Source organism: Mesocricetus auratus, unplaced genomic scaffold, assembly GCF_017639785.1.
Source record: "Mesocricetus auratus isolate SY011 unplaced genomic scaffold, BCM_Maur_2.0 Super-Scaffold_100691, whole genome shotgun sequence".
NCBI lineage: Eukaryota > Metazoa > Chordata > Mammalia > Rodentia > Cricetidae > Mesocricetus > Mesocricetus auratus.
The window spans coordinates 552,243-578,502 of record NW_024429267.1 but is presented as its reverse complement, the minus strand read 5'-3'; the positions used below and the strand labels follow the sequence as shown (position 1 = coordinate 578,502).

Below are 26,260 nucleotides of genomic sequence, written 5' to 3'. Positions count from 1 at the left end.
GAGTAGTTTATTTCATAAAGGAGAACAAAATCCTTCACATCTTACACATACATTTGTACGTATGTATATACATACACACGTACATATGTTCATATATGCATGCATGCATAATACGTACATGCATACATACATGTGTTGATAAGGAGATGTGTAACAGGACTGACAGTAAACACTTCGTGGGAAAAGGGAAGCGTACTACTCTAGTACAGACAATTAAAGTGCTCTTACATAAATAGCTCAGCTTATAATGACTGGGGTTTGTTCTAAAGATATATTTTTATTTATGTGTATGAGTATCCTTGCATGAATGATTGCCATGTGTGTGCAGAGCCCACAGAGGCCAGAAGAGGGTGTCAAATGCCCCTGAGCTGGAGTCACAAGCGGTTGTGACCTACCCAATATGGGTGCTGGAAACTGAGCTCTGATCTCCGGAAGAGCAGCAAGGGCTTTTAAATGCTGAGCCATCTGCCCAGCTCATTGACCAGTTTTGGCTGAGTAAAGAGAATGATCTATGATGTAAGCAAAATATGTTCAGAACAATGGACACTTCTTAAATGGATGGGAATCAGTTCCTGAGACCCAGCCTAAGTTAGGTGAGTCTGGTCACTAACAGTACATTGTGGCTATGTGACATGTTAACATTAGAAGGGAGGGGAAGGAAGGCAAGGGGAGGGATATAAGGTTAGTATTTATTTTCTTTTTTAGCTTTGCAACTTTAAGTCCAACATTTCTTCAAAAGTAAAGCGATGCAGGGGAGGGAGAGGGAACTGGGATTGACATGTAAAACAAGCTATTTAAAATTAAAATTAAAAAAAAAAGTAAAGCGATGCAGAAACCGGTGTCCTTTCCTCCTGTGCTGTCTGTCCGGCCACATCCTGTTTAATAAATGCCCTTTGTCGTTTAAGAATTCTTTATTTCTCTTGGTGCTGGGGATAGACCCAGGCCAAGCCGTGCTTACACTCTTGGTTTTAAGTCAGTATTGCACTCTGTTGCTTAGATTGGATTTGAACTTCCAATCCCCTGGCCTTAGTCTCCTAGTAACTGGGATTATAGGTTTGTACTACTAAGCTCGGCTATGTTGTCTTTGCTATTTGAAACATAATTCATGTAGCCCAGGCTAGCTACAAACAAGGTATGAAGTTAAGAATGACCTTGAACCCCTGATCCTCCTGGCCTGTCATCTGAAGCGTGGGAATTGCAGGTGTGGGCCGTCACCTGCGTATCAGTTTTAAATAGATGAAATGAATTAGAGTTTCAATTCACTGGATCTGGACCTGACACCAGGATTCTTCTGACCACACACTCACTCCAGGTGCCTCTCATCAAAACGTGTTTGTTTGAACCAGTTGGACTCAGTCAGCCCCAGCTGTGCCTAGGTGCCAGGCACTCAAAATTGGCTCTCCCTCTTTGGCTTCATCTCTTCTTACATTTCCCAGCTCCCTTCGTTATTTTTTTTCCTTGGTGGGATATCTTTCCTGTTGCGCGCTCTCTCTCTCTCTCTCTCTCTCTCTCTCTCTCTCTCTCTCTCTCTCTCTCTCTCTCTCTCTCTCTCTCTCTCTCTCTCTCTCTCTCTCTCTCTCTCTCTCTCTCTCTCTCTCTCTCTCTCTCTCTCTCTCTCTCTCTCTCTCTCTCTCTCTCTCTCTCTCTCTCTCTCTCTCTCTCTCTCTCTCTCTCTCTCTCTCTCTCTCTCTCTCTCTCTCTCTCTCCTTTTTTCTGCTCCCACAAAGTACACCACACCCACTCCCTAATGTGGCCTGGCTCTGAGGTAGGGCGCCTGCATTCTGCCACCACCCACCTTAGCACACAGGTACACCTGCCCTTCCCAAACACCCCCTGCAGGCAGGCTTTTGAGGTCGCCATAAACAAACAGGCTGATTGACATCAAGGGAGAGGGACTCCTGTGCCTGGATGCCTCTTCAATTGTCGAATTTAAACATTTTAGCCTTGTGTTTGGACTCAAGAAACTGGTAATAGGACCAACAATGGCTTAGCAGGCAAAGGCGCTTGTGGCCCAGCCCGAGGACCTTATGTTACATAGGCATGCTGAGTTGTTCTGGTTCTCAGGGAGTTTTTCTCTTAGGGATGCCCTATAATCCTGGAAGCCCAAAAGGAAAAGCTTCACTGAAAACCAGTCTCAGCACCATGATTGTTCCTCAATACTCAACGCTGTCCTTAACCTCCCACAAGTCGCTGACTAAGGGGAAGGCAGTCTCTTTGAGGCTCTGGTCCTCACTGCTTCCCTTTGGCTCTCTTATTGACGAAACTGGCCAGCCCTGTCGCCCTCTAAGTTCCATGATCATCACTCTCCAGACTCCAGTCCTCTTGCCTCTGTTGAGACTGTCTTCCGCTCTCCTACCTCTCCTGGTGTATGCCCCTTCTCGAGGTTCCCCAGGGTCCAGCAGATCACTGATTTAAAGGGCCCCTTATCCCTGGGGAGGTAGGGTGGGCCAGGGCCGGCTCTCCCCTAGGCGGCCGCCAGGGGGCGGTAGGGGCGGCTGGAGGTGACAGCGGGAGGCCGCGCGGGAGGGCAGGGCGCGCGGACCGCGCTCTCCGCCCGCAGACTCCGCGCCTGAGCCGTGCGCTGGCCACTCGCTTGCCGCCCGCGCACCCGACACGCCGGGGCGCAGCGGGAGCCCGTGCGGGGCGGGCGGCCGTCCATGCGGCGGCGCTCGGGAAGCACGCGGGGCTGAAGACTCTCCGGACCAGCCAGGTGAGCAGATCGCACAGCCCGGCCCGTTGCGGTCCGGAGCCCCGGGCAGCCACACAGCCTGGTGCGCATGGGTATATCGGAGCCCGCTGCAGCTTGGGACGTTGTACCTGCTCTTCCCTTCCTCTTTCCCACTTCCCCTTCCTCTTCACTTTCCCATCCTATTCTATTTCCCCTTCTAAGAACTTTTTTCCCTCCTCTTTCCATTTCTCTGTCCCTTCCTTTCATCTTCCTTTCCCCTTTACTCTTTCTCCTCTCTTTCCTTTTCACCTTCTCCTCCCCTCCTCTTTCCCTTTCTCTTCCTGGGTTTTCTAGAAGCCTGTTCTGCCCTTACTCTCCATTTCTGACCCTTAACTCTAGGGCCAGGCCACCTAGGGGTGGGGGAAGCAGAGAACTGGCCTCTTGAGATATGCTCAGCCCAGAGGGAATTCCTGAGTTGCACATGCCTCCCTTTGCTTCGCCTGGGATTGCTGGTGGAGTGTCAGTGCCCCCAGAGCCTCAGCCTGGGACCTCCACCACTCTGGTTAGTCATTGCAACCCAGTGTCATTGCTAGCCCAAGGGGACCTGGCGTTCCTGTCAGCCTGGGATACATCAAGTGCAGCTGCTGTGGGATACATCAAGTTTGGCCCTGTTATGATTGAAGAGTTAGCTTTTGACCGACTTGCTCACCTTGAAGTGGAAGAGATCTGGAAACGAAGTTTCGTTTTCTTAGAAATAGCTTCAGCTTTTATCTTCGGAAGAGGATTTCGAGGCACCCACTTAGCACGTGGAATTATGTATGGGTCTAGTGAGATTTTAAGTAGCCCCCTAGTTTTCTGTGCCTTTAAAGTGCACCCCCCCCACCAGACAGTGTCTCACCCCTTTGTAGGCAGAAGGTGAATTGAAGTCTTTGATCTGGGGAGCTGAAGTTCATTAGAATTTGGAGTAAGTGAGAGGAGGCTAAGGAGCGATCATGCCCATCTTCCTTTGCCCCTGAGATGCCCAGACATCAGCTAAGACCTCGAACCTTTGAGAGCCACAGTGTTATCTTTGACATCATTGATGTCTCTGGCCTGGTAGGGGTGGAAGTGACACAGCTGCTGGACCTGAGAGACTCTTAACTGGTTCTCTGTGTACAAAGGAGCAAACATTAAAAAAATGTGATTTAAACATAGCCCTACTCAATTCCTATAGATTTTTGTTGGCACCATAGTTGAATTCTTTTGACAAATGCAACCCTACCCTGAAAATTAATGTAAGGAAGCGGATGAGAGTCCTGGGGCTTTCCTATAAATCTCTGCAGGCCTGGAGCAGGGAATTCCCAAAGGCCCACCTGCAGAATGAGTTTGGGTGATGGGAGCACGAGGAACCACTGCGGACACAAGTGATTGCGTTGGCCTCACTCTGGGCATGTAATCGCCGTGCCCAGTGCGGGGCATGGCACCATTGGTCTCACATTCACCCTCTGTGCCGTGGCAAAGGAAGACAGAATACAGTTTGGGAGGAAGTCAGGGCTTGGTCTAGCAATCTTGTCTGTTACCCACAGAGTCTGGGCATGGCCCTTTCCTTCTCTGCCCTCCACACTGTTCTCCAGGGTACCACTTTTATCCCTATTGGCCTTTGGTATCGTGTTCAAGTGCCCCCTAGCATCCTTATCCCAATCCCTACATGCATAGCTCATTCATTACAAAGCCCCTTCCACATTCTTTCATGATATCTCAAATTATTTCCCTGCCCCTACCATGTCCAAATTACGGTAACAATTTCCCTTTCTGACTACTAGCCTTGGGTGGCTCTCTTCATTGCAATCCATCTTCTTTCATGCTGACAGATTAATATTCCTGAAATTCTGACTTCACCACGTCTCCTTGCAAGAAATCACAATGGCTCCCCAGTATTCATTTCCACTTCATTTTCCTCCAGCAAATCCTTCTGAACATCCGTTGTGTGCCAGGGACTATTACTGTGTGCTGGGGTCTTACCAGAGCAAGACAGTATCCCTGCCCTCCAGGGGCTGAGAGGAGAGTAGCTGAGAAATGACCACCCAGGGAGAAAGAATGGAAGTAAAGAAACAACACAAGGGGGGGGGTGAATGAACGAATATGAATATCCGTGTGTGTGTGTAAGCAGAACATCAAGGAGAGGCAGAAGAGGGAGAAACTGATTCTTTGACACACATAGCTTTGACGACCTCAGTCCCAGGTTGCCTTTTGACAGGAATGAAACTATATGTCTCTGTCTCTGTCTCTCAACAAGACCTCAACATGTAGCTCAGACTGACCTTTAGCTGGCCATCCTCCTGTGTCAGGTACTGGAACACTGAGATTGTGAATGTCTGCTGCCATGCCTGGCTTAGTCATGTGTGTGTGTGTGTGTGTGTGTGTGTGTGTGTGTGTGTGTGTGCGTGTACATGCTTTCGTGTGCATGCACGAATGTGTACCACACAGGCCGCAGGATGTCATTCTGAGTCCTAGGGATATGCCTGTGTTTGCCTGTCCTAGGACCGGTATTAAACATGTATCACTATGTCTGGCTTTTACATACTTACTTACTTAATTTTTAGCAGAGGGCCTTAACTGTGACCTTAACGAGTGAGTAGTGGGCAGTTGTGAGTTCAGGAGAGTCCCCCACCGCCACTTTTTGTTGTTGTTAAAGGGGCCTTTGAAAGCACAGCACATCTTTCTTGTCCGCCCTTCCTGAAAGCATCTAAGCCTGGCTCTTTCAACCCATGGTCTGAACAAGCATTAGGACGAAAGATCAGAAAGCCTTGGTTTGAAAACCCCAAGCTGATGGGGGTACGACTTGGACTGGAATCTTCCAAATAGGGCTGGCCAGGCCACTGTCCTTCCCTAGAGTGATGGCTGACCCATGACAGATTCTCATAACAGTTTCTTACTGTTTTCCCTTCCCCCAATCCCATCTTCACATATACAACAATGGAATAATGAGGCCTGGAGGTTGGTGTGGGTTTGAAGGCCCTTAGGCAAAGCCTTGGCACATAGTAGGTACTCAGGGTCACTTCCAATTTACTGTGCTGTGCTCCAACTCAGCCATTGAACACACAGCTGTACTATGGTAATCATCCAGCCGGCATCCCGTCTGTCTTCTCTCCACTTCCTGTCCAGTTTCCCCCTGGGTCCTCTAAAGGGCACAAACAGCAGGTGGGCAGCAGTGTTTCTCCCTGGTGATTGCTGTCTTGGGGAAAGTGGCCACTTGTAGTTTGTTTCTCTTTCTTTCCCTAATCTTCCAGTCAAGCTTGTGTTCTGGGAGCCATGTGGCCGGCTTAGGAGGAAGATAGGCAGTGTCTTCCCTCTGCTTGGGTGTGGTCCATGGAGTCCTGAGCCAGGCTTGTGCCTCTTGTGTCTTGTCCCCAGGAGGGTGGCACTGGACAGCTCACAAGCACCCTCTCCAGGCCCCTTGGCAGGCTGCCCGAGGCCTGACCAGCAGGGAAGACAGAGGTAATGAGTGATTAATGGGTGCCTCATCTAATCTCCTGCCAGGGGAAATGAAGGACCAGTCAGGGGCTGGAGGCTGGTCTTGACCTGCTCCAGGTGGGCTTGGAATGCACCCAGCTCAGGATGGGGATTAAGGCTTGAAAGACAAGAGGAAATGAGATGTTAACCCTTTAGCTATGGTCCTCCCAATCCTGGCAGGGGAATTATCTTCAGGCATCTGATGAAAAGCTGGGCATCGCCTTTGATTTATGGCAGGGATGCAGCCACGCGTCCGACTACTGTGGGGATGGCTGTGGGCCTTGACTCTGTGATCATTTTCTTTGAGGCGAGATCATGAGAAGAGATGATTAATTTCCGCTGCTCGGGGCTGCATCAATTGCTGGGAGACTACCTACTTGTCTCCTTGGAAAGCTGCTGATAGTATCAGCAAGTGGCAAATTTGCAGTTACCGAGCATGCTTTTTTCTCCTGAAACAGTTTCTCCAACAGCCTGTCATTTCCAGGAAGATAAACAAAGAAGGCATTTGCCCCTGGGCTACACACTGTCTCTCCACAATGGAGTCCTGTCCACTCCTATGTCAAAAGTGTGTGTGTGTGTGTGAGTATAGAAAACAAGGCGAAAGCCCTCCAGAACCAGCTCCCTGAGTCCCAGCCTAGGTCTCAGCACACTGTAGGCTTCAAACAAGGTCTTTAACCGCTGTGTTACCTTTTTCCTACCTATAAAATGGGTATCATTAATAGTGCAGCATACAACATAGGGGAGATTTGTGACAGTGTAAAATGTTTCCAGCAGCCCCAGGCTCATACCCAGGCCATTTCAGTCTTAGCTCTCTTTTTATTCTCACCTATCCCCTTGAATCTTAGACCATGTGCTCCTCCTCCTCCTCCTCCTCCTCCTCCTCCTCCTCCTCCTCCTCCTCCTCCTCCTCCTCCTCCAGGGCTCACTTCTGTGAAGCGACTTAACTCTTTGATTGATCTGGCTCGTTTGACCCCTGACCCTGCATGCTTTAAATTCTGGTTCCACCCTCTGTTGCTGGGCCCATGGCCTCCTGCTGCCCCTTTGATTAGACCTCCAGCCCTTACTTTCTGCCTTCATGCTAGCTTTGCTGGTGAGCTGGACAGTGATGTCAGCCTGGACCTCTGGTGGCCTAAGCCAGTTCTGCTCTTCTCTGCTCATTGCTAGCTTTGCTGTGACCCAGGAGCCCCAGGCCAAGTGGATGAGAGTAGAAAAGATGGCAAAAGCAGGGGTTGTGGAGGCCATCTGGCCTGGATGCAAGCCCAGGCACTGCTCCCTATTCTAGGCTTTCCTGAGCTCCTATCACCTCATCCTGGATTGGTGCTGATAAGTTACACTTACCTAATGTTTGATAGGAAGACCAATCCCCCTGATGGGTGTGAAGTCTCCCAGGAGCTATGAAGAGCTTGTTGCTAGTTATAGGGTGAGTGCCAGGCAGAGCCACGATGCAGATGTTTTGTTTTTACTGTTTTGTTTCCTTCTTGTTTGGTGGTACTAGGGATTGAACCTAGGGCCTGATCAGGCATGCCAGGCAAGTGCTTTACTACTGAGCTACATCCCCAGCCCTGCAGGGTAAGGTCTGAAGTCTCATTACCAGTGTGTACTGGCAATGCAGCTTTCAGCTCCCTGGAGAATCCAGAACAGACTCTTGTCCACCCATGTTTCACATGTGATGCTGGAGTCAGGCCCAGGTCTTAATTCTGCTTCAAGTGCAGTGGTGTCCTCTCCAGCTGAGAGAGAGGGAGCTGCTGTGCACAGACCCCACATCAGGCACTGCCTTTACCTGTGTGAATTCATGTCCTTTAAGGTCAGCCAGACATTATCCTGTTCCATAGCTCACACAGTGGAGGCCCACATAGCAAGTGTACAGCAGAGTGACATTTGAGTTCCCCTTGGGTCCTGCTCCAAAATGGGTATTCTGGGAACAAATGAACCAGTTAGTGAATGAAACAAACAACAAACAAACCCAAAAGCAAGACTCTATTTCTCATATATGCATAGTATACCAGCTCTCTCTAGTGATCTGGTTTTTTTCTTTGTATATGCTTATATATGTTTTTGGTATGTTTGAATGATATAGACAGTTTCTGTCCTGGCTGGTCCTGCAGCTGTTTAGCCCCAAATAAACACACAAAGGCTTATAGTAAATATAAACTGTTGGCTGATGGCTCAGGCTTCTTTCTGGCCAGCTCTCTCTTAATTATTAATCTATTTCTATTAAACTATGTATTGCCATGAGGCTGTGGCTCACCTGTAATCCAGCACACTACTCCTTCAGCAGCATGGCGTCTCCCTGGTGGCTTCTTCCTGCCTTCCTCTCCCTAGAATTCGCCTTGTCTGGTACTCCACGCCCCCCCCCCGTACTTCCTGCCTGGCTATTGGCCAATCAATGGTTTTATTTATTTTTTTGTTTTGTTTTGTTTTGTTTTTAAGAGACAGGGTTTCTCTGTGGCTTTGGAGGCTGTCCTGGAACTAGCTCTTGTAGACCAGGTTGGTCTCGAACTCACAGAGATCTGCCTGCCTCTGCCTCCCGAGTGCTGGGACTAAAGGCGTGCGCCACCACTGCCCGGCTGCCAATCAGTGTTTTATTCATCAACCAATAAGACATATATACAGGAGGACATATCCCATCATCTCTTCTTTTCTGTCTAAATAAAAGAAAGGTTTTAATTTTAACACAGTAAAATTATATGTAACAAAACAGCTATCAAGCAAGAACTATAGTTAACAATATTTAGTCCATAAACATTTGGCAAAATTTAAAGAAAATATTCTATCATCTATCCTATCTTTGTGAGTCTAAAGTTTTATATGTAACTTATCTTTTATCATAACTAAGGAAAACCATAACTATGACTATCTGTCTTCAATTCCATCAAAGACCTCAGAAGGATAATATATAAACTCTAGAATTGACAAGAGACATTTTACTTCTTACTAGCTAGCTCTCTCTTAATTATTAACCCATAACTACTAATCTATGTATTTCTACATGGTTTTATCTTACCGGAGAATTGGTGTCCTGTCCTCCTGGTAGCTACATGGCATCTCCTCTGGCAGCTTCTCTCCCCAGCATTCTCCTCGTCTGGCAGCCCAGCCTGGCTACTGGTCAATCAGTGTTTTATTCATAACCAGTAAGAGAAACCTATGTACAGAAGTTCTTGAAGTGTCGTAGTTTGTTTTCTATCGCTGTGTTAAACACAATGACCAAGAGTACTTGGGGAGGAAAGGGTTTATTTGACTTGCACTTCCTGATGGGTCACACAGTCCATCACTGAAGGAAGTCAGGGCAGGGACTCATGGCAGGCACCTGGAGGCAGGAGCCGTGGAGGAGTGCCACCTCCTGGATCATTCAGCTTGCTTTCTTATGCCTCCCAGGGTTGGGACTGCTTACAGTGGGGTGCGCCATCACACATCAAACATTAATCAACAAAATGCTCCAGACTTGCCTATGGGTCAATGTGATGGAGGCATTGTTTCAACTGAAATTCCTTCTTTCCAGATGACTCTTGTATCAAGTTGATACACACACACACACACACACACACACACACACACACACACACCAGAAACAGGGTCTTTCCCTCAACCTGGCCAGCTGATTACTGATTCCCAGCAACTCCCAGGCACCCTCAGTGTCCACATCCCCAGCACTGGCATTAATGAGGTGGGCCATCATCCTTGGCTTTTTATGCGTGTGCTGGGAATGTGAGCTCAGCTCCTCATATTCAGCAAGCACTTTATTGACTGAGCTGTCTCCAAGCCCCCGTACAAGTTCTTATTGTAACTTAGCTGATACTCTTGTTTTTTTTTTTTTTTTTTGGCTAACACGGGTCTTTGTACATATTTCCATCCTTAACAGTTAAAAGAAGAGTTCTTTAGCTTTCATTTCTGTGTTTGTTTGTGTGTGAATGTACACATGTGGACGTGGGTGCCCGTAGAGGCCAGAAGACTGTCAGGTTCCCTGGAGCTGCAGACAGTTGTGAGCCACCTGATGTGTGTATTTGGAGCTGAACTCAGGTCCTCTGAAAGATCAGCAAGCACTTTTAACTACCAAGCTACCTTTCCAGCACCCCTGTTCAACTTTTTGGATTCCCATTTCTTAGGTATAGTGATTTCCATAGCCCCTCCCCACCCTGTTAGGAGCTAGGTTGTTTTTAGTTCTTCCTTAATCTCAAAAGTCAGCACAGCAGAAAAGACATCCAATTTGCTTTTCTTTATCTATTTCTGATCTCATGTTCTGCTTTGGACATCAGACTCAGGCAACATGGTTGCCGGGTGGTCATCTAACCCATGGTACTCAAGAACCTCACAGAGAGCAAGCTCCTGGAGGCTCATGTGAGCACCAGAAGCAAAGGAGGGCTCATCACTTACCATTCATTCCTTCTTACTAGTTCTGTTACTTCCTCAGGGCTTAGGTTAGAGGAGCTCAACACCCATGGCTTAGCAGCAGGGAGATGCTTTGTGGGCTGGGGACTTTCTGAATTTCACAGGAGGGTAAGTCAGTGCTCACAGAGGTTCCTTGGAGGAAGGTGCTGGCAACATCCTAGATTATGCTCGCACATGTTACTCATCCCACATAGGCCATGGTGTGCATCCATTCATTCATTCTCCTCGCCCTCTCCAGTCCCTACTTGGCACCAGGGAGAAACACTGTGCATTGTAAAATGTGCGGATTCCAGACCCCACTGCTAGTATGGCTTTGGACAGCATCAGTTGAGAATCTGTTTTCTCCCTTGTACAATGGACTAGTAATCTCTGTACATACAAGAAAAAGTGGAGATAGCTTAGTGTTTGCTCATGACACTGTGTTAGCTTTCTGTTACTGTAACAGAATACCCGAGGTTATTAGCTATAAGGAATAACGGTTTGTTTTGGCTCACGGCTTCAGAGGTGTTATGGTTGCTTGGTCCTATTGTTTCTTGTCTGTGGCATCACAGTACATCATGGCAGGAACATATAGCAGAGGAAGATTTTCACCTCATGGTAACCAAGAAGCAAAGAGAGTGATTAGGGTGTCAGATCCCAATATTCCTACAAAGTTAAGTCCCATCTGACCTTTCTTATTCCACTTCTCCCAACCTCTTAAAGATGCTGCCCCCTCCCAATAGCGTTATTCACTTGGGACTAAGACTTGGGACGAGTGGGGCTGGGGAAATGCCTCAGTGCTTAAGAACATGTGTGGCTTTTGCTGAGGACCCCGGTTTGTTCCCAGCACCCACGTGGTGACTACAACTGCCTCTAACTCCAGTTCTTCCTGAGGATCCTACAGCTTTGGCTTCCCCAGGCACCTGCACTCATGTGCATATTGCCATACATCCATGTAATTAAAACAAATCTTTTCAAAGAAAAACCAAATAATGTGTGCCTTGGAAAGGCACATTCAAATCAAAGCAGACACGGAGGCCTACTGTGTTCTGTAATTAATGAGCACGAGAAACCCTTTCTGTCTAATAGGTAAGTGAGATGGCGTTTCTGCCTAAGAGCGTGGTGGCTCTTACAGCCTTAGGTGGAGGCAGGTGATAGGAATGTCATTATAATAACCATAGTGAATAGCCCAGATGAAGGGTGCTGGACTCAGTGGTGGGACTTCAGAGAGACCGCGGTGCAGGGCAGAGGCAAGACCCAGTAGGAAACCCAGGGGAAGAGAGAGAGTTAAAGGAAGTGGAAGCCGTTTATACCTTATGGAAATGCCATATCCTCGATTACCTTTCAGAACTGAGACCCTGGTAAGTGAGTTTCCCCCCCCCCCACTGAATACAGTGTGTGCATGTGCATGACACACACACCCTCCACACACAGTTTTGCTACGACGTTGCTTCTAGTCTTAACATTGCCTCTTCCCACCGTGACCTGATGGTTCCTTTGCTTTGTGAGAAGCTATGAGGTTGCATCCGTTGTCATTCTCCTCATCATCTCACTGTACTCTCAACCTGGCTAGACGCACCATTTGACAGATGGTGTCAGGCAGGGATCAGCAGCCTGTCCTTACAAGGGGTTGGAGAGTTGTGTCTGGGCTTTGCAGGTCATGGATCCCTATTGTACCTGATTAGTGCTGCCTTTTGAACACGAGTGAAGCCACAGACAGTCCCCAAATGAAAGTTCACTGATGCAGTCCAATAAAACTTTATTTAGGGGCTGGAGAGGCAGCTCAATGGTTATGAGACCTTGCTGCTCTTGTGGAAAATTGGTGTTTGGTTCCTAGCACTCACATTGGGTGGTTCACAACGGTCTGTAACTGCAGTTCCAGGGCGTCTGATGCCTTCTTCTTACCTCTTGTGGGACCTGTGTACATAAACATCCACACATGTAAATAAAAGTAAATCTCCTTTAAAATGCTGTTTGCATGTTGTGATATGTTGCATCCATATTACATGTCATACCACATCCTGTCTCTCTCTCTCTCTCTCTCTCTCACATACACACACACACACACACACACACACACACACACACACACACACACTATGTTTGTTGTTCAGCAGTGTCTACTGACTCCTATTGAAGATTTTTTTCAGTGCTAGGAGAAATGACTGAACACATCTGTGTGAGTAACTTGTGTTGTTGCTGTGACAAAACGCCTGATGAGAAGCAGGTCAAGAGAGGAAGGGTTCATCTCGCTTACATATAGTTCAGGAGGATGATCCCAGCTTGGCCAGGATGGCATAGCAGTAAGTGAGGAAGGAGTGGCAGGCAGCAGGAGCAGGAAGCCGGATGGTCTCACTGCATTCACAGTCAGGAAGCAGAAAGAGAACAGGGTGTGGAGTCCAAGTATACCCCCTATGACACACACAGTGCCCACTTCCTTCAGAAGGGCTCTGCTGCATAACAGGACCACAGTCTTCCCAACAGCACCAAATGGGGCAAGTTCAAATATACAAAGGTATAGGATGTCTCACATTTAAACCATGGCAGTGTCCCAGAGAGTCCACAGACATCATAGGTGTTCCAGTGTCCCCAAGCATCTAGTTCAATTCGTAAGTTTTAGCAAAAACAAAAGCAAAAATGGTTATTTATGAGCTTGGGTTGTATCAACTTGACTCATCATAATATAATTTATCATACTTTGAGTAGTTATTGTAGTGAACAAAACATTATACTTGCGAAATTCTTAGCATCTAATGACTTCAGTAATATATTATACCCTCTCAAGAATCAACCAACTGCATATTGAATATACATATAATTTATTATTGTTATTACTATTGTTGTTATTATTTTAGGTTTTCAAGACAGGATTTCTGTGTAGTCCTGGCTGCCCTGGAATTTGCTCTGTAGACCAGGCTGGCCTCAAACTGACACAGATGCACCTGTCTCTGCTTTCTTAGTGCCTGGCTCAGTTTGAAAACTTTTTAAAAAATTTATATTGATATTAACATGTTTAAACCTTCAGTCTTGTCTTTATTTACTGCAGATACATAGTACAGTGACTGTTTCCATAACATGTCCAGTACATGAGGTACTGTGAGTAGTCTAGGAATGGTTTAAAATGTACAGGCAGGAGGATGACCACGCCATTTGTATAAAGTAGCCACTTGCATAGCAGTTACACTGCGTGAGATAGTATAAATACCCCCAGGAGTAATTTAAAGTGTATGGAAGGAGATACATAGGTTACATACAAATACCATGGCATTGTATATGAGGAACTTGAGTAGTCATGGGTACTGTTGGTAGTAGTGGAGATGCCCATGAGCCAGTCGTCCCAATAATATTGGTGGATGAATGCATTATATGGTGCTTTGGTTCCTGATTGAAAGGGAGTTTTCTACATCAGTCTCATTCTATATGAATTCTGTATGATCCCAGAGTTCAGTAGCTCTGACTCCTGATCTTCTGGTGGCCTGTGGTAAGGAATTTGGACTTGATTCTGGCTGAATGTACCACGGGAGGGGAGGGCACAGAAGGTGCTCCCAGGCTTGTATTTGGTACATGGTGAATGCAGGATAAGCTTGTTCCCTTTCCTCCCAACTAGATTCAAAAGTTCTGTGTTTTTGGTCAGCTCCAAAAACATGCTGAGGCTCTTTGAGCTTGTTTCTCTGGTTCTTTCCACATGCAATAAAGTCACTAACCTTTTTAAATGGAAACAAAAACAAAGGCTGTTGGAAAGCCGAGTTCCCCACCCAGGTCACCAGCTCTCACTTATTGGACAAAATGCAGCTCTGTGTAGACTGCTGGTTGGGGCCAGAGGAGAGGCCCCAGCTCCATGGACCAAGGCTCCAGCTGGGTGCAGACCCAACTCTCCAGCCAGGAGGGGCTGACTGGCCTGCTGGCTGCTCGAATCTCCCCAGCTCCTGGGTGTATCTTGCTTTCGGAGATTCCAATGGGCAGGAAATCAGGATTCTCTCCACATGGGAGACCACCAGTCCTGAAGGTGACTGTGAGGCTGTGGTTCTTGGCTCCCAAACTTGCTTTTGCTGTATGTGTTGGATGGAAACCCTACTTGAGCAAGCGTGTGTTTGTGTTGTTTAGGGGGCAGTGGCACATAGCCATGTATGATTTCTGGCCTGGGGGCTGGCAGGATGTGAAGGGAGGCAGCTGTTGTCCTTTGACCAGTGAGGGTTTTTTTGTTTTGTTCTGTTTTGTTTTCATTGTTTCATTGGACAGGGGCTGGTGTTCCTCTAGTGCAGAGAGCTCTTTGGTGCATAGACAAGTGGTGGTGGAGATGTGGGCCACTGACTTTCTGTTTGATCTCTAGTAACCAATGCCCATTGCTGTATTACCAATTCTTCACCCCATCCCCGCAGAGACAGGGTAGCTGTCCTGGAACTCCCTCTGTAGACAGGTTGGCCTGCCTCTGCCTACCGAGTGTTGAGATTAAAGGTATGTGTCACCACTGTCCACCTAATTCTTCATTCCTCAATGAACAGTGATTGTCTAGATCATTTATAAGGGACATTTCTCAATTGAGACAGGCCTTCACCCTTACTTACCCAGCAGCAATAAGATGTTTCTTCCCTTCCCTGAGAGTAGCCATAACGACCTTACCACCATCCACGGAAACAAAGACATGTGTTCCCTCTCGTCTGCACCCACCTGTAGACTCAGTGGAGGCCATGTGAGGAACTGTGATGTATGTCATGCTTTGTTTTCAGCATTTCCCCCAACCCCCCACCCCAGCAGCAGGGGAATGCCAGTGGAGACACGCTGGAGATCGGGAACCACAACCATCCTATCTAGAATCCTGATGACTCCCCCGTCCTCAGTGGAGACCAAATGGGGACTTGGAATTTCTGTCCCCAGCTGAGCATGACTAGGGAAAAGCCCCTCTCCAACTTCAGCATGTCAAAAGAAGACAGCTAAATGGAAGCTCTAATGGATCTTTGTTCACAGCACAATGCCTATAATGTGCAGGGCTAGCACAGAATCAGTCATGAGAACTAGGAAGATCTTCTACTGAATGAAAAAGGACAATAGATCCAGGCCAACACTAAGCTGACAAAGATGTGAGAGATACCCAATAAAGGTTTAAAAGCCACCATCATGAAAACGCCTCAGTAAATAATTACCAATATTCTTGAAAGTAACGAAAAAAGATCTTAATAAAGAAATAGATGAAAAGGGCTGAAACAATGAAAATTTTCTCTGTTATCGATCATCAATCAATCTATCAACCATCCATCTGCAAACATCTACCATCTATGTATCGATCTGTTATTTAGCCATCCATAAATCAATCATCTGTCTGCCCACCAATCATTTACCTACCACCCATCCATCTATTTATCAAATATAATCTGCCTTTCTGTCTGTCAATTATCTATATGTTAGTTTTCTATCTCTATCTGTGTAATGTGGGGATTGAATTCTGGGTCTGGCACATAATAAGTAAGTGTTCACCACTAAGCCCTGGAAATTTTATTTTTAAATATTAAAATGATTATAAATCAACAATTTGTCATAATGTCTAGTTCTGGAGTACAAAGCGGAGTGTTTACATCAGGTTAATTTTCCTTCATCTCAGTTACCTGTCATTCTTTTGTAGAGAGGACATCTGAGATGTACTCAGCAATTATGAAATCTATACTATGCTGCCATTAACTACACACCAAACTGTGCAATGTATTAAGCACCGAGGGCCTCTGAGTAGCCGTTGACCATCTCTTTCCTTTGCCTCCACCCTGTTACCGTTCACCACCATCTGCACCCTGCTTCCATTGGTTGCATTGCTTTAGATTCCACGTTTCAGTGAAAACATGGATGTGCCCTCCTGCTTCTGACTTACTTCACTTAGCATAATAATCTCAAGTTCTATCCATGTTGTACTAAATGACAAAGTTTCCTGCTTTTTTTTTTAAGGCTGAGTAGTATGCTGCTTAGTATTTTCTTTATCCATCCATGGGTTGATGGGCATTTACATTTACTTTTGTAATGTGGTTATTGGGAAGAATGCTGCAAGGAACCCGAGAGCTCGTGTATCTCTCCATTAAATGGATTGAGTACTTTAGGATAAATACGAAAAGAGGAATTACCTCCCCCCCCCAAATTTTAGTGTCTTGAAAGATTTCCATACACTATTCCATTATGGCTGTTCTAACTCCCACCCTTGTTATGTGAAAGTTCCACCCCCTGCCATCTGCTTTAGAAATTGTCATCTCGAGTCTATTGGATAATAGCTGTGCCAACATGTATAAGACGGAAGCTCATCCCCACTTTAAAGTTCTTTTTCCTAACAATTGTGGTTGCTAAGCGTTTGTATGTGCTCTTTTGAGAACTGCTAACAAGGCCCCTAGGCCATTTTTTCTTTCTTTCTTTTTTTTTTGTTTGTTGTTGCTATTGAGTTCTTTTCATGTTTTGGATATTAATTCCTTATGAGATGCATGGTTTGTAAAAATTCTCTCCTAGTTTATAGGCTATTTTTTCACACTGTTCCTTTTTTCCTTTGCTTGCAAATGTTTTTGTGTCTGGTGTGATCTTTTTCATGTTTTTGTTTGGTGCCTGTGCTTGGGGGATCAGATTTTTTAAAAAAAATCATCACTCATACCAATGCTATGCAGTGTTTCTCCAATTTTTAAAAATAGTTTCTAGTCTCATGTTTAGGTTTTTGATCATGCATGGAATTTTTAGAAGTGAAACACATAATAACTGAAATCAGATCTCACTGGATGGACTAACTAGGAGAATAGAGGAAAGAGGAGAGAAAAAACAAATTGAAGATGCTGTAAAGCTACCCAACCTGGACCATAGAGAGAAGCCAACCAGAGCTACAGGTCAAGTGTCCAATATTTGTGCCTGTTAAGTCCCAGGGGAGGAGAGAGTAGGCAGGGCTCAAAGGTCCTGAATGGAATCATTCCCAAAATGTTTTCAAATAGTATAAGACACAGCCTCAACTTGAAGAAGTCTTGTACCCAGTCCATCTGTAGTTTTTCTGTCAGCTTAGTGGTAGCCCCTGAATCTACTGATATTTTAACTACCGTCTATCGTTCTGTTTACTAATAAAGACTTGGGAGTCAGATGTTGCGGTGAAAACCTGCTAGATCAGAGAAGCTGAGAAGTAACCAGCTGACCTTCCTTTTTGGGTGGAGACCCAGCAAGAGAAGTATCTTGTATCACCCCCTCCATCCTCCATGAATCTCTAAGTCCCACCCTACTCCTTCCTGTGTGCCTCTTTATCTGTATTCCTGGCTCCTCCATCTTTTCTTGGATACTTCCTGTCTATTAGTCAATGGCTCTAACCCATGATCCAAGGTTAATTTTATTAAAACAGTGTTGAAGTTTCATAGTTCAATCAAATATCCCACAACACTCATCGTAGTCAAATTTTAATTTTTTGAGGCAATCTCTTGCTATGTAGCTCAGGCTAACTTCTAGTTTGCTGTCCTCTTGCCTTAGCCTCCTAGTGCTGAGATTTCAAACACATGGTCAAATTTCTGAAATGATTTTGAAGGAGAATAAGAGAGGAGGAGCTGTTCTCAGCACTTAGGTTTTCATGGTAGGGTGATGAGGACAATATGGTGTGTGTGGTTGGAGGGACAAGTACACAGACCATGGTGACTGGTGTGTCTATTCATCTGTGATTGGGCTCATGTGTGTATGCGTGTTCATGTGTGCCTGGGTGCTAAGATGTATGTGCGTGTGCATGCTTGCATGTGTGTGTGTGTGCACGTGCACACACTTGTGCATGCATGTAGAGGCCAGCGGTTAGTGTTGAATGTCTTCCTCTATTGTCCAACTATATTTGCTGAGCTGGGTTTCTCACTGTTTCTGGGGCACACAAACTCAGCTAGTCTAGATAACCAGCTTTCTCTGGGGATTCTTGTCTCCACCTCCCAAATGCTGGAATTATGGTTGCAGTGCCCACTGTTCTTGGGGATTGCCTGGGACTGCTAATTTTCATTTGCATATTTGTGTAGTAATTGCTAACCCACTGAGCCATTTCTTCTGCTCCCTGCTTGGAAGGGTAGGGAAGTCAGAGAAACACTGACTGTAGTTGAATGGGTGACAGTTGGATAAGGTGGAGCAGTGGGGGGGGTGCATGAAGGAGAAGTTATTGGAGAGATAATGCAGAGGACGGACTGAGGATTGGCAAAAGACTGGGGGCCCAAAACACAGAGAGTGAGCACTGAGCTCCATTCTCTGGAGACATGACTACGTCCTCACTGACATGCAGGGCTGGGCGTGCAGCTGGTGACTGCCCTTTCTTTGCTCTGAAATAGCCACCAACAGGAGGAAACCAGAAACCGATGGGAGGATAGGTCCTGAGATGTGGGGCTCCTGGGAGATCAGTGTGAAACCCAGTCACAGAGGTCAGGTCGAGAGAACGCTAGTCAAAGTTTGCCGCTTGTGCTGTTGCTGACAATTTTTCCAGCTTGGTCTGAAGGCTATCATGAGCCAGTGAAAAGAGACAGATGTGAATGGAATCTCAGCGGTGCTGATGGGGTTCAAGCAAAGGGTCTGCTAACAGCTTTCTTCTTCCCAAGCTCAATTTCCTTTCATTGTTTTTCTTGAGCTCAGTTCCCTTCAAAGCTTTCCTAGTTTGTGTGCTGCGCATCTCTTTGGCATTGGCTTAATCTTTTAATCACCACACCTGATTCAGTTTGGCCTGATGCTGGCTTGTCATGGATCGTGTCAAGGGCACACGATCTAATTTGCTAGGTTTCTGCATCTCTCTGAAGGGCCACTCAGCTTCTAGCATGCAGGATATAATGGTGGTTGCTACAAATCATTGACCAGATTTCTGTCACTTAAAAAAATAACGGTCGTAACACAAACCTGGAGGCATAGGCCTCAGGAGCAGAGCAGGAAAAGGCAAATTCATTCCCCTGACACTCGGAAGCACAGAGGGCAGAAAGTGGACCCAGCTGATTTATGGCTCACACTCATGTGCAGGCATGCAGGGAACTGGGGAGAGATCCTAGACTCAAGGCCAGAGCTGGCTGAGAAGGAGTTGGGCAGAGCACAGCTTACACTTCCCCTGGCTGGAGCCCAGCTGCAGCCTGGGTGTTGTGTATCAGGGAACCTGAACCAACGGCTCTTTGGGGAATGTACAGTTGATGTTGAGTGCCAGGAGCTGTTTAATATTAGATTATGAGACAGTAAATAATTAGTGCTTTCCTATTTATATTTCTTCATAGGATTTTGATTTTTCATAATAAACGTACGTGATTTTTTTTCTTTTTTTTTATGTGAGTGGGCATTGCAATCCAGGAACATGCATTATTTTATATACATAAGTTTTCCCCAATAAAAAAACCAAGTTATCCATGTTCCACTCACCTCTGAAGTGTCCCCAAGATCCATCTGTGAATGAAAGTGTCACTTGCTCTCTAGGAATTTGTTCTTATACTCTTGTTAACACATACATGAACCATCCTTCTCTGGTGTGTGTGTGTGTGTGTGTGTGTGTGTGTGTGTGTGTGTGTGTATGTGTAAGAGAGAGAATGAATATAGGAAGAATGTATATGTGTGTGCATAGACACAGGAGCTCCATTGGATGACAAAGGACCATTGTAGGCCGTGGGACATGGGTCCTAATGAAGAAAAGGCAAACTAAGACCTGAATCAGAAGAAGGGAAAGGTGGTCTGAGCCGGCATTCTCCTCATCCCATGGCCATCCGCCCTTGGCCAGAGTGTCTAGATCACATGTAGGTGTTGGAAATGAGACGGTTCACTGTTGAAGGCCCAGGGAAGCCCATTAGAAAAGCTGCAGGTCCCATGAGGAGTCCAACTGAGATACTCTGCCCTTTTTCCTTTGATAAGCACAACATGCAGTATAGCTGTTTCTGGAAGAAGATTCAGAGATAAGTTATTTGGGGGAAATGTTGGGGGAAAGGCCGGATTCCGCCTCCAGATGTCTGAATCCTAGGAAGGGTTACCCATGACCCATCAGAACTTCCCTGGTGTTCAGGCTTTAGAAGGCCTGTGTAGAATGCTGCCCACTGTGTTAATCTCAGAAAGTCTTAGCAGTTGCTACAGAAGACCACCATTACTGTTCAGATGCCCAGCTGTGCAAACTGCCTTGAAGAGAAGACCCTCCTGGTGAGGCTGAGTGCTAGACTTGGATGTCACCTGAATGGGTGCCTGCTGTGCTCAAGCACCGTGAAAAGTTAGGATTCAGGAAAAAGGAAAAAGTCATAGTGACACAAGGTGACTGTTGCTAGATTGGAGTTCTGTATATGAGACTTAAATAATGTCACCAGCCTGATGGACTCCTGTGGGTAAGACGCCAATGCCAGAGGAGAATGCCCCTCCCCTTTGATCTGAGGCCTCTGAAGTTGAAAAAAGCAATTCTGCAGTAGAAAAGAGCAACTCTGCAGAAGCCAGCACAAATGGCTGGAGTGTTTGAAACAGCCTGCCTGCCTGATATTTCGACACTTGAATATTTTCCCTAGTTACCTGGGAAACGATTTTCTTTTTAGGGTTGAAAACAAATACAAAACCCCAGAAGTGTTAATGACCATGAAGATGATGTTATCTGTGCTGGCTAACCAGCTTTCTCCAGGTGAGGGAGGAACTGGAAGGGTTTTGCCTTTAATGAAGGACAAAGCCTGTGGTAATGTGTTTGCTTTCAAGTAGCCAGGGAGTTTGCATAGATCTCCACATTTTTTCCTAACTCACATTCTGTGTGTTTCCTCGTTGCTCAGGGTGAGCCAGCCAGGCTGCAGTATGGGGGTTCCATGGGAAGAAATGAGTTCTGTGGCTGAGTGACAGAGGAAAAAGGGATGGGCCCTATGACGTGGTTGGAGGAAAGACTGTCAGCCAAGGACAAGTTGGTTGGGGGAACATTCCTCTGGCTGTCCTCCATTGGGGGGGGAGAAGCTGAAAACGTGACCAGGTTGGAGCCCAAGGTTAGCTTCCCTGTATGCCCTGTGACCTGGGGCAGGATTTCCTGAAAGGACTGTGTGGATTCATGACTGCCTGGAGAAGGCCTGCGAGCTCAGATCTTCCACAGAGACAGTACATGTCTGTGTCTGCAGGGCTTGGTGTGCCTGTTGCTCCTAGGGCTCTCTGTAGACACTTGCTGAAGACACTGCTTGCTGTGATTGTATAGTAGACACTACTTGTACAGAGACATAAGATAGAGTCCTGCTTCCTGATATATAAAGCTCTGAGTGGGGAGATGCAAGGATGAAGTCTTGGGTTCAGATCCCCAGCACTCAGATAAAAAGCCCAGGTATGGATTCTGCAACTCCAGCACTGGAGAGCTAGAGACAGGTGGATTCCCTGAGCTTGCTGACCAGCCTATGTAGCCAAATAGGTCAACTCCAAAGTCGAGTAGGAGGCCATGCATCGGAAAACAAGGTGAAGGGCTGGAGAGGTGACATAGCTGTCAAAACACTAGCTATACAAGCTGGAGGACCAGAGTTTGGATCCACAGAAAGCTATGTGAAATGGCGTGGCAGGTGGGCGTGGCACCCGCCTGTAATTCCAGCCTTGGGTGGGAGAGATGGGCTCTCCAGAGCAAGCTGGCCAGTAAGACCAGTCAGATTGGAAAATTTTGAGTTTGACTGAGAGACCCCACTCCAAAGAGTAAGGAGGGAAACTGATCAAGGATGATTCCCCTTTATCAGCCTTGGACCTTCATATGTAAAAAACAAAAACAAAACATGAAGCAAAGCAAAAAAAAGAAAAAAACAAAAAACCTGGCAACAACCAAAACCCAAACCAAAAAAACCCCCAAAAACCCAAACCCTGCATGAGTGTACGCGTGCGCGCGCACACACACACACACACACACACACACACACACACACACACACACACGAAAAATGGAAAAAGAAAAAAAAAGTAAGACTGATAACAATTCAGGAAGACCTTTGGTGGGCTTCTGGTCTCCACCTGTGTCTACACACCCCACCAAAAGAAACACATCACATGTATCATTCATTCAGCCACTCACTGGTTCATCCAGCTTTTTATTGCATGCCTGCCCTCTCCCAGGCAGTGTGCCTAAATGTGGGATAATTACAAAGGTAACCACAGTCTCTTGCCTCTAGAAGCTTCCTATCTATTGATGAGCAAGTATAGGCAGATGATGTCTGATACCTGTTCAAAGAAAAGACAGTCCCTTCTCTTAAGGCTCTAGACCACACCCCTACCCCCCAACTCCACTGACATGTTCGCTGATTGTCTTGTGAATGCCAACTGTTGCTGGCATGCCTAGCCTTTTGACTTTGCAATATGCCATTCACAAAATTCACTCTTGAGAACTGTGCAATCTAGTTGTATAAAAAAATTCTCACCATAAAGTTTTAAAGAAGTTTGTGATTGAGTGTTGGGCTGCATTTATGAATGTGTGTAGTCAGAGGGTTGCAGGTTGTTGTAGGTTGGACATGCCTAGAAGGATATCTCATCCTCTGCCTGCTGAGGATAAACCATTCACTTTAAGCAGGGGCTCCCTTGAAGAAATAAAGCCTCATTTGCTCCCTCTTGCTTTTGGCCATTCTTCCTGGCATCTTTCTCTTCTCCAGAGCTCCCCCTTTCGTTGACAGTGTTTTCTCAGTTGGGGTGTGGAGACACCTTTGTCCTCTCCAGCTGCCACCTCACTGGACAGGGTCTTCTTTTCCCAGTGGTCCTAGACCTTGGTCTCTACTCCTTGGCTTGCCACAAGCACATCTGGGCCCTCGGTCCTCAGCTCTCTGCCATTCTCCAGTTCTTTCTACAGGACAAGGTTTGTCCATTCCAAACACATTAGGTCCCTTGACTCTGAAAGCCTTCATCCACATCAGCCCTTTTCCCTAGTCCTCGTCCCTTATCCAGATGTTGGTTTCCTGGGTTGGCTGAGGGCTGTGCAGCATGCAGTGTACCATCTCAGGTGCATAGTGAAAGATGTTTTCCAGTCATCTTCAACGTCCATAATAAAGGAGACACTGGTGGCTGGGGTGGCTGGGACATATCCAGGTTCCTTCTGAAGTCCTTAACCCTGATTCTTTGCTTGTGAGTCACTTCCTGTACCCTGTACCCAGAGACTAGTGAGTTTGTTTGTCTGGGTGACTGCTTTACATTGTGTGTGTTCCAGGCATGTGTGTGTGTGTGTGGGGGGGATATAAGGGGGAAGAACCTGGAGTTGGGCCCTTCTGGTGTTGACCTGAACAGACCCACCTCTTCAGAACCAGATGTGTCATGTGGGAGCTTTGTTCATTCCATAAGGACAAAGGGCAAGAAAAATACTCAGAGTAGGGGACAGTGTGGTTGTGTCATAGGTCAGGGCACATTGGTATCTTTAGGGGTCAAGGGAATTATATTCTGCCCATGCTGCTTTATTTTAGTCCCAAGCCCTGTGGCCTCTCAGGGTGTGGGGATTATGACCTATAAATATCTGGAGACTTCCAGGAATCTTATGAGATCTGAGAGAAGGTGAGATCTCCAACCCCTAGGGAGTATCTACACTTACAGAAACTGCATTGTTATACATGGTGTTCAATGTCAAAGTTGTAAATCATGAGCAAACCTCAGGGGACGGGGCCCCAATGGAGCCCTTGTTTACACAAAGCCTCAGCCCACTGTTGCCTAAAGTATCTTCAAGGAACCTCATCTTACCCGGCTCCCCTCCCCCCAGAGCTAACAATGGCTCTTTCTTGTGCATCTCATCAAAATCAGCCTGGCACTGCTTTACAGGGTCTTAGTGAACAGGCTTTACTGGGCTTCTCATTTATTCTTACACACAGTCATAGTTCTAATCCTTCACCGTGCCCGGCCTTTCTGAGAGAGAACTTTGAACCTGCCTGACTGTAAACCACAGTGAGGCATACCCTCCCTATGTGTGATAAATGCTGCTATTTCTCCTCTCCTTCATTCATTTTTGCCTGCTAACAAATGCTGGTCATGACCCACAGAATTAATTTCATGATGTCCTTATGGGTGGTGGGGACTCACAGCTAGACAACCAGGGCTGGTTGAATAGACCACACCTCAGAGAAACCAGTGTGAACCCTGAGGAAATGAGAGAGCTGGTAGTTCTCCCAGACGAAGCTCCTCGGCTGTATGTAGGGATGACCAATCAAATCTGAAGAGAAGCTAGGCACAGCAGATTCAAGAACTTTGAAGTCTGAGGCGGGAGGGTCAGAAGTTCGAGGTCAGCTGTCATTATTACATGGTAACACTATCTCAAGACCCAAAATCCAAACCAGAACACCTGACAAAGACATACTAGAATAGTTCCCTCCAGCTTAAAAAATTGTGTAGTTAACTTTTTATAAATCAAAACATAATTGTGCGTCCAACTCCAGTGTGTGTGGCTACTTGTTTATTTTTATCTATCAACATATTATGTAACTATATGAAACTATACTCTAAATATACATTTCATTTTGATTATTATTTTTTACACTTTTTATTATATATTTAATTAAGAACAAGCTTGCCTCCCATGTTAGTCACAGCTCCCTCTCCCTCCCCTCCACGCCCACCTCCCCCCACCAGTCCCCCATCCAATCTACTCCATTCCCCAGGGAGGGTAAGGCCCTCTATGGGGGATCTCTAGAGTCTGTCATTACATTCCAGGGAGGGCCCAGGCCCTCATTTTGGGATGGGTCCCCAAAGTCCATTTGTGTGCTGATCTACTACCCAAAAACCCCGTAGATTGCCTGAGTCTCCTCACTGACACCCACATTCAGGGGGTCTGGATCAGTCCCATGCTAGCCTCTCAGCCATCAGTCTGGGGTCCAAGATCTCCCCCTTGTTCAAGTTATCTGTTTCTCTGGGTTTCACCAGCTCAGTCTTGACCCCTTTGCTCATCACTCCTCCCTCTCTGTCACTGGGTTCCAGGAGTTCAGTTCAGTGTTTAGCTGTGGGTGTCTGCCTCTGCTTCCGTCTGTCACTGGATGGAGGTTCTAGGATGGTATGTAAGACAGTGGTCAAAATCATTATTAGGGAGGGGCATTTAAGGTTAGTCTCTCCACTACTGCTTAGTTTGCCAGTTGATATCATCCTTGTAGATCTCTGGAGATCTCACTAGTGCCAGATCTCCCCTCAAACCTAGAATGACTCCCTCTATTATGGTATCTCTTATCCTGCTCTCCTCTATTCTTCCCCCAGCTCAACCTTCCTGCTTCCCCATGTCCTCCTCTCCCTTCCTCTTCTCTCCCTCTCTTTTTCCTGGCTCCCTTTCCCCTCCCCCACCCTGTGCTCCCAATCTGCTCAGGAAATCTTGCCTCATTCCACCTTCTCTGGGGTACCATCTCTCTTAGGGTCCTTGCTGTTTCCCTGCTTCTCTGGCAGTGGGATTGTAGACTGGTACTCCCCTGATTCATGTCTAAAATCCATATATGAATGAGTATATACCATGTTTGTCTTTTTGTGACTGGGTTACCTCACTCAGGATGGTGTCTTCTAGTGCCATCCATTTGCCTGCAAATTTCAAGATTCCATTGTTTTTTTCTGCTGAATAGTATTCCATTGCATAAATGTACCACATTTTCTCTATCCACTCTTCAGCTGAGGGGCATACACTGAGATCGACAATTAATAAATGGGACCTGCTGAAGCTGCAAGGCCTCAGTCAACAAGACAAAAAGGCAGCCCTCAGAATGGGAAAAGATATTGACTAATCCCAATCTGAAGAGGGCTGATCTCCAAAATCTACACAGAGCTCAAGAAGCAAGTACCCTAAGCACCAAAGGATACAATTAAAAAGTGGGCTACAGAACTACATAGAGAATTCTC

At 46.4% G+C, this 26,260-nt stretch overlaps 1 protein-coding gene across 2 annotated transcripts in view; it reads left to right on the top strand.

Moving 5' to 3' along the window:
* The first annotated feature begins 2,607 nt into the window (after positions 1-2,607).
* Thsd4 (thrombospondin type 1 domain containing 4) overlaps positions 2,608-26,260 on the top strand; it is a 544,450-nt gene continuing 520,797 nt past the window's right edge. For both annotated transcript variants that reach the window (XR_005874742.1, XM_013117385.3), the window contains exon 1: positions 2,608-2,710. The gene's annotated coding sequence lies outside the window, so the exon portion shown is untranslated. The remainder of the gene's footprint in view (positions 2,711-26,260) is intronic.